The sequence below is a fragment of the Marmota flaviventris genome, chromosome 13 (genome assembly GCF_047511675.1).
Source record: "Marmota flaviventris isolate mMarFla1 chromosome 13, mMarFla1.hap1, whole genome shotgun sequence".
NCBI lineage: Eukaryota > Metazoa > Chordata > Mammalia > Rodentia > Sciuridae > Marmota > Marmota flaviventris.
In genome coordinates, this window is record NC_092510.1 from 77,198,316 (window position 1) to 77,206,382 (window position 8,067).

At 39.6% G+C, this 8,067-nt stretch overlaps 1 pseudogene; it reads left to right on the forward strand.

The window, feature by feature from the left end:
* The first annotated feature begins 1,807 nt into the window (after positions 1 to 1,807).
* LOC117794622 (WW domain-binding protein 11 pseudogene) lies at positions 1,808 to 3,706 on the forward strand (annotated as a pseudogene).
* The last annotated feature ends 4,361 nt before the right edge of the window (positions 3,707 to 8,067 follow it).

Consider the following 8,067-nt stretch of genomic DNA (forward strand, 5'->3'; position numbering starts at 1 on the left):
TAGTGTTTGAATATCAGAAATTCCAGAGACAAGGCAGGGGGGAATCCAAGATCCAAATAAGAAAATAAGTTTTTCAGAATTTAAGATTTACAGATTGAGAGGATCTATTATACAAGGAATGATGGATTTTTAAAAAATCCTATTCTGAAGAACATGATTGTGAAATTCTAGATAATGGACAAAGAAAAAATCATAATAGCTTACAGAATGAGGAACAAATCATATACAAAGAATTAGGAAGCAAAATGACATGAATTTGTCACCACAACTTATAATACAATATACATTGCCTTCATAAATATGAGGAAAAATGATTTTCAATATAGAATTTATGCCCACTGAAACTATAAATTAAGGAGTTGGTAATGTATTATTATTATTATTATTATTATTATTATTATTATTTAGAGATACAACTCTGTAAAGTTTCATCTCCTTTTCCTAAAATTAGAAGTTAAAAAAAAAATTCCAAGATCTTGGAAACAAAAGGTCCAGCATAATGCAAATGAGATTCCCAGTAATGCTAGTGAAAGGACATCCCAGAATCCCTGTGGGACCTCTTAGAGAACAAGAAGCTGACACCTGCGCAAGAGAACTAGGAGACCTGAGATGTTGACACTGATAAACTGATTAATCATATTGAAAGGAAATTTATGCTTTTGGCAAAGAATTTGGTGATTAATGTCAGAAGTAGAGCTAGGGATATAACTCATTGGCAGAGAGCTTGCCTAGCATGTGCGACACCTTGAGTTTGATCCCTGGTACCACAAAAAATAAATAAATAAAATGAATGTCAGAAGTAAGGAAAACAATACAAACAAAATCAGACAGAGACAGAAACATACACAGAGACAGAGAAGGAGACAGAAAAATAGCCTCCTCCTATTTATTTATAGTCATATAGAAGATGATTTATTTTTATTATTATTAATACATGTTAATTATACTGGGTTTCACTGTGGCATTTCCTTACTTGGATATACAGTACCTTGATCAGGACTGTCCTCTCTTCTACCCTCTCCTTCTCCCCTCTCTCCTACTACCTCTTACCCACTTATTCTGATTTTTTCCCTAATAGCCCCTCTTCTACTCTGAGGACATCTTTTTGTTTGTTTGTTTTTGTTGTTGTTTTAGTTTCCACATATGAGAGAAAACATGCAATACTTGTCTTTATGCAACTGGCTTATTTCACTTAACATGATGTACTCCAGTTCCTTGCATTTTCCTAGCAGATGATTTCTCATATAAAACAAATCCAGAGAAGGGCAGTCAGGGCTCCTAGTAGAGTTCTCCAGGGCATCAGAAACCTAAGCTTCACCCCTTATTCCACTGTCAAGAGCATGTGCCTTCCACCTCATAGACCAAAGACCAAGCCACTACATCCACATTTCAGCAAGCAGAAATGAGGAAGAAATGAAAAAGGAAACAACACCTTCCTTCTTCCCCCATCCCTCTAGACCACTTACAGATCATTAATGCACTGATATTTCTCACTAGCCAGGACTATCACATGACCACACCAAACTAAGGGTTCAATTACTCATTTAAGAAAAGATTCAAACTATACAAAGAACTAAAAAACAAAACAAAAAATGATGAATGAGCAAAAGAACTGGCATTTCACAAAAGAAGAAATACAAATGTCCAACAAAAATGTATGCAAAAAGGAGGTGAAGGCCCCTACGAAGTGAAAAGGGCCCAGAATCGCCCCCTCCCCGCTTCTTGCAATCCTGGGAGCCCAGCAGTACTGTTGTTTTTTGTTTGTTTGTTTTTTTAAGTGAATAAGTGAACCATACATATTGTCAACATGAGACGGAGATCAACATCATCCACCAAAAGTGGAAAATGTATGAACCCTACAGACCAAGCCCAAAGGGAAGCCCGGAAGAGAGAATTTAAAAAGAACAAAAAACAGCATATGATGGTACAGCTGCAGTTTTGAAGATGAAAGATCTCAAACAGATTATCCGGGACATGGAGAAATTGGATGAAATGGAGTTTAACCCAGTGCAACAACCACAGTTAAATGAGAAAGTACTGAAAGACAAATGTAAAAAGCTGAGTGAAACTTTTCAACGTATTCTGACTTTATGAAAAAGAGAATCCAGATATTTACAAAGAATTGAGAAAGCTAGAAGTAGAATATGAACAGAAGAGGGCTCAACTTAGCCAATATTTTGATGCTGTCAAGAATGCTCAGCATGTGGAAGAAGAGAGTATTACTTTGCCAGATATGCCATATGCTCCTTCTAATATCTTGATCCAGGACATTCCACTTCCTGGTGCCCAGCCACCCTCCATCCTAAAGAAGACCTCAACCTATGGAACCCCAACTCATGCAGTTTCTATCCTTCCTCTTCTTGGACATGGTGTTCCATGTTTGCCCCCTGGCAGAAAACCTCGGCCCTCTACCTGGTCCACCTCCTCCCCAAGTCATGCAGATGTATGGCAGTAAAGTGGGCTTTGCTCTAGATCTTCCCCCTCGTAGGTGAGATGAAGACATGTTGTATAGTCCAGAACTTGCTCAACGGGGCATGATGATGACGTGTCCAGTACTAGTGAAGATGATGGCTATCCTGAGGACATGGATCAGGATAAGCCGATGACAGTAGTGATGACAGTGACACTGGCAGATCAGATGGAGAAAGTGAGGGGGATGAATTTGTGCACGGTGATGATAGTGAGAGAGACAATAATGAAGAAAAAATGTCAGGTCTGAGTGTACGATTTGAAGATATGCCTGGAAAATCAAGGAAGAAAAAGAAGAACATGAAGGAGCTGACTCCTCTTCAAGCCATGATGCTTCGAATGGCGGGTCAGGAAATCCCAAAGGAAGGACAGGAAGTAGAGAAATTTTCAAAGGATGATGATGAAGATGGTTCTGATGATTCTGAAGCAGAAAAACAATCACAAAAACAGCATAAAGAGGACCCTCATACTGATGGCACGTCTACTGCTTCTTCACAGCAGCAGGCTCCCCCGCAGTCTGTTCCTCCTTCTCAGATACAAGCACCTCCCATGCCAGGACCACCTCCTCCTGGACCACCACCTGCTCCACCTTTACAACCTCCTGGGCCACCCACGGGCCTTCCTCCTGGACCACCTCCAGGGGTTCCTCCATTTTTGAGACCTCCTGGAATGCCAGGACTCCAAGGGCCTTTACCATGAATTTTACCTCCAGGACCACCACCAGGCCGACCCCCTGGCCCTCCCCCAGGTCCACCTCCAGGTCTGCCTCCTGGCCCTCCTCCTCGGGGACCCCCACCAAGGGTACCTCCCCCTGCACCTCCAGGCATCCCTCCTCCTCTCCCTGGCATGATGTGCCCACCTTTGGTGCCTCCACTTGAACCTGCCCCACCTGGGCTTTTCCACCGGCTCCCTTGCCGAATCCGGGGGTGTTGAGTGCCCCACCCAACTTGATTCAGCGATCCAAGGCGGATGATACAAGTGCAGCCACCACTGAGAAGAAAGCCACAGCAACTATCAGTGCCAAGCCACAGATCACTAATCCCAAGGCAGAGATTACTCGATTTGTACATCGGGAGAAAAAAGGGGCTACTGCTACTCCCAAAGAAAGTCAGAGGATGATTCTGCTGTGCCTCTTGCCAAAGCAGTCCCCAAATCTGGTCCTTCTGTCCCTATCTCAGTACAAACTAAGGATGATGTTTATGAAGCTTTCATGAAAGAAATAGAAAGGCTGCTATGACAGCTTTTGATGTCAGAACAGGCTTCTGTTCACCACAGTGGTTTGTGGAGCAAGAGGCTCTTATTAAACTTAGGTGAAAGAGCTACTTCCACTGTCAGGTTACTTTCTAATTTCAGTTCAGAATTTACTGCACATAAGAGGTTATTTCACTCAGAATAGATTGGCTATTGCAGCAGTGCTGCTAACATCCATTTCCTTTCACACTACCATCTTCGTCCAGTTTTTTCCCCTTCTCCAGTTCTTTGGAAATTTGTGATCAGGGGAGTCTTAGTTACTTATTTGTTTTGACTCTCTTCTTGTGTGCTGTGGGCACTGGAGTAGAGATTTCTGAAAACCCAGTTTATTTCATCTTGCCTTTTGTGTTTGGGTTATTTTTAATATTTTCCTGTAAATATTTTGTAATAATTTTACTTGTAGTGAAATGGATCACAATGTCATTTCCTAATACAAAGCAGGATATGTGGGAAGAAAATGTACAATTCTTTGATTAAAATTATTTCCCACAGATCTGAACTTTTGAGTGTTTCATGGAAAAAAATAAAATAAATGTTCTACACCAAGAAAAAAAAATGTATGAAAAAAAGTTCAACATCCCTGACAATCAGGAAAATACAAAACAAAACTACACTGAGAGTTCACCCTGAACTAGGTAATAACAAATTCTGGCAAGGACGTAGAAAGAAAGGTACACTCATACACTGTGGGTGAGGTTATAAGTTAGTACAATCACTTTGGAAAGCAGTTTGGAGATTCCTCAAAAGACTAGAAATAGAACCATCATATGATCCACCCATCCAATTCCTAAATATTTATCCAACAGAACTAAAATCAGCATACTACAGTGATATAGGCACATCAATGTTTATAGTAGCACAATTCACAATAGCCAACTTATGAGACCAGCCCAGGTGCCCAACAACAAATGAACTGATTAAGAAAATGTGGTATATATACACAAAGGAGTTTTATCAGCCATAAAGAAGAATGAAATTATGGTACTTAATGGTAAATGGATGGAAATGGAGAACATCATGCTAAGCGAAATAAGCCAAACTCAGTCAATGGTCAAATGTTTTCTCTCATATGCAGAATACAGAGCAAAGTAAGGGGGGAAAGTGGTCGGGGTGGTGAGTTCCATGAAAATAGAGGGAATATCAGTGGAGGAGAAGAAGGAGATTGAGAGGTGGGGATGAGGAACCAGAAAGTAGAAGAAATGTGGAATGAAACTGACAAAATTATGCTATGTACATATATGAGTGTACCACCGTGAATTCCACCTATATGTGTATCTAAAAATTTCACCAGTATGTGTATCAATTTTTAAAGACAATAATTTAACAGAAGGAAGCCCAGCAGAGTAGAGGAAGGGAAATGGAGGGTAAAAGGGAAGGAAAGAGGAAGCACTGAGAACTAAAATGGAGAAAATTATATTCCATGCAGGTATGATTGTGTCAAAATGAACCCCACTATTTTGTATAACTATAATGCACTAATACAAACATTTAATAAAGAAAATAAAAGGTGAAAGGAAAGAATATATATTGAGAAATAGCCAGGAGTCTCTCTTATCTCCTCCAGTACTTTCTGCTCTTCATATTCTACTGTATTTTCTTCACACTATTTATTAAACTCTGATAGACAGCTGACCCACAGTATCTGTAAGTTACTGGATTCAGGATACAAAGAGGATAACAAAATTCACAGATGGCCAAATTCTTTTTTGGGGGGTTAGGGGGAGTGTACCAGGGATTGAATTCAGGGGCACGAGACCGCTGAGCCACATCCCCAGCCCTATTTTGTATTTTATTTACAGGTAAGGTTTCACTGAGTTGCTTAGCACCTCACTTTTGCTGAGGCTGGTTTTGAACTCCTGATCCTCCTGTCTCAGCCTCCCAAGCTGCTTGGATTACAGGTATGTGCCATCTCACCCAGCCCAGATCCTTTATATAAAATGCAAACAACATTACACTTATCTTCCTGAATGCTTTCAATCATCTTTAGATGATTGTTAAACTATATCGTTTAGTTAATAATGTCCAGGGGGAAAAAATCTGTATATATTCAGTACAGACACAACATTTTTACCAATATTCTCCTTCCCTCTTTGGTTGAGTCCACCAATTCTGGACTTGTGAATATGAGAAGTGACTGTATTTCTGTTTTGTGCTAGCTGAAAGTTTCAAGAGGAAATGAATTATGTCTTATGTAAAGTTCTGGATCCATTTCTGGAAAAGTACCTAGAGAATAGAAGGAATTTTTAAAATATTTTATCAATGAGAAAATGAATTGTTAATTTCAGGATGAAAGAAGGCTAAGAAAATGAACTTACTTATAAAATCCATTCTAAAACATCCTGAAGCACCTCCACCAGAATTACTACTTTTAAAAAGTCTTTTTTTTTAAAGAGAGAGAGAATTTTTTAATATTTATTTTTTAGATTTCGGTGGCACAACATCTTTATTTTATTTTTATGTGGTGCTGAGGATCAAACCCAGCGCCCTGCGCATGCCAGGCGAGCACACTACCGCTTGAGCCACATCCCCGGCCCTAAAGAAGTCTTAACAATCAATTACATGAAGAGAGAGCCTACAGAATGGAAGATTACCACTCCAATCTCATATACAGCAGTGATATCCAGGATATATAAAGAATTCAAAAAACTTAACACCAAAAAAAAAAAAAAAAAGCCCAAATAACCCAATCAATAAATGGGCTAAGAAACTGAGCAGGCACTTCACAGAAGAAGATATACAATTGATCAACAAATATATGAAAAAAAATTCAACATGTTTAGCAAAGAGAAATACAATTTAAAACTACTCTAAGATTTCATCTCATTACAATCAGAATGGCAAATATTAAGAATATAAGCAACAATAAGTGTTGGCAAGGATGTAGGGGAAAAGGTACACTCATACATTGCTGGTGGGACTGCAAATTGGTGCAACCACTCTAGAAAACAGTATGGAGATTCCTTAGAAACTTGGAACAGAACCAGCACTTGGCCCAGCTATCCCACTCTTCAGTTTATACCCAAAGGACTTAAAATCAGCATACTACAGTGATGCAGCCACATCCATGTTTATAGAAGCTCAATTCATAATAGCTAGACTATGGAACCAACCTAGATGTCTTTCAACAGATGAATGGACAAACAAACTGTAGAATATTACTCAGCCTTAAAGAAGAATAAAATTATGGCATTTGCAGGTAAATGGATGAAGTTGGAGAATATCATGCTAAGTGAAATAATCCAAAAATCCACAAAAATCCAAAGGCCAAATGTTTTCTGATTATGTGGATGCTGATCCATAATGGAGGAGTAGAGCTAGGGAAAAATGGAGGAACTTTGGATTGGGCAGAAGCGAGTGAGGGGAGGAGAGGGAGTGTAAGGGTGGGAAGAATGGTAGAAGGAGAGGGACATCATTACCTTGTGTATATGTATGATTGCAGCACCGGTGTGACTGCATCATGTACAGCCAGAGAAATTAGAAATTGTGCTCCATTTGCATACAACGTATTGAAACGAATTCTGCTGTAATGTGTAACTAATTAGAACAAATAAATTTTTTTAAAAAGTCTTCCTTTCATAAGCACAGGTGGTAAGGTTGTAATAATTACAGCTTCATGATGTAAACAATGTTGCTTAAACATGTGCATAAAGTGACTACTAGCAAGAGTAATGTAAATATTAATATAATGTATACTAATATAAGTTAACAAGAAAATTAATTTTAATATGAACATTAATGAGAATAACAGCTTTAAAATTGTTAAACCAAGATGGGGGGAGACCAATAATCAGAGGACCACCTGAGAAGTCAGCAGTTCTATTTCAAGTATTATAGAAATATTTTATTTCAATCTATGCAAGTTTAAATTTGAGTTTCATATGTCAGGTTCAGTGCACCCATTCTTTTGGCTCTTGGAAAGTTTAATTCAAACCTTTGGGAGCCTTCAAAGCCATGCTGGGCTGGCAAGTGGGATGGAGAATACCTTCAGTGAAGACAAGTTAAGACTCCCAGCTCTGCTCTCAGTCAAAAAAAAAAAAAAAAAAAAAAAAATGATTAAATGCAAAGCCCGCACATGCAGGCATCCATACAGCACCTTCCTGCTCATAGACACGCGCTCTACCCGGAACGTTTACACAACAGCGCCCTGAGGAGGCGATACACCAGAAGGTGAAACAAGCATGAACTCAGCTTTCAGCTACTCCAACATCAACTCTGACGTCTGGGGCACAAACCATCGAGGAAACAAAGGGGAAACCCTGAGTCAGGGCTGGCACCACACTCCTGCACACTGGCCCCAGGGATGCGCCTCAGGGCAGGGGCGGAGCTGACCCGCCGAGTCCCGCCCCC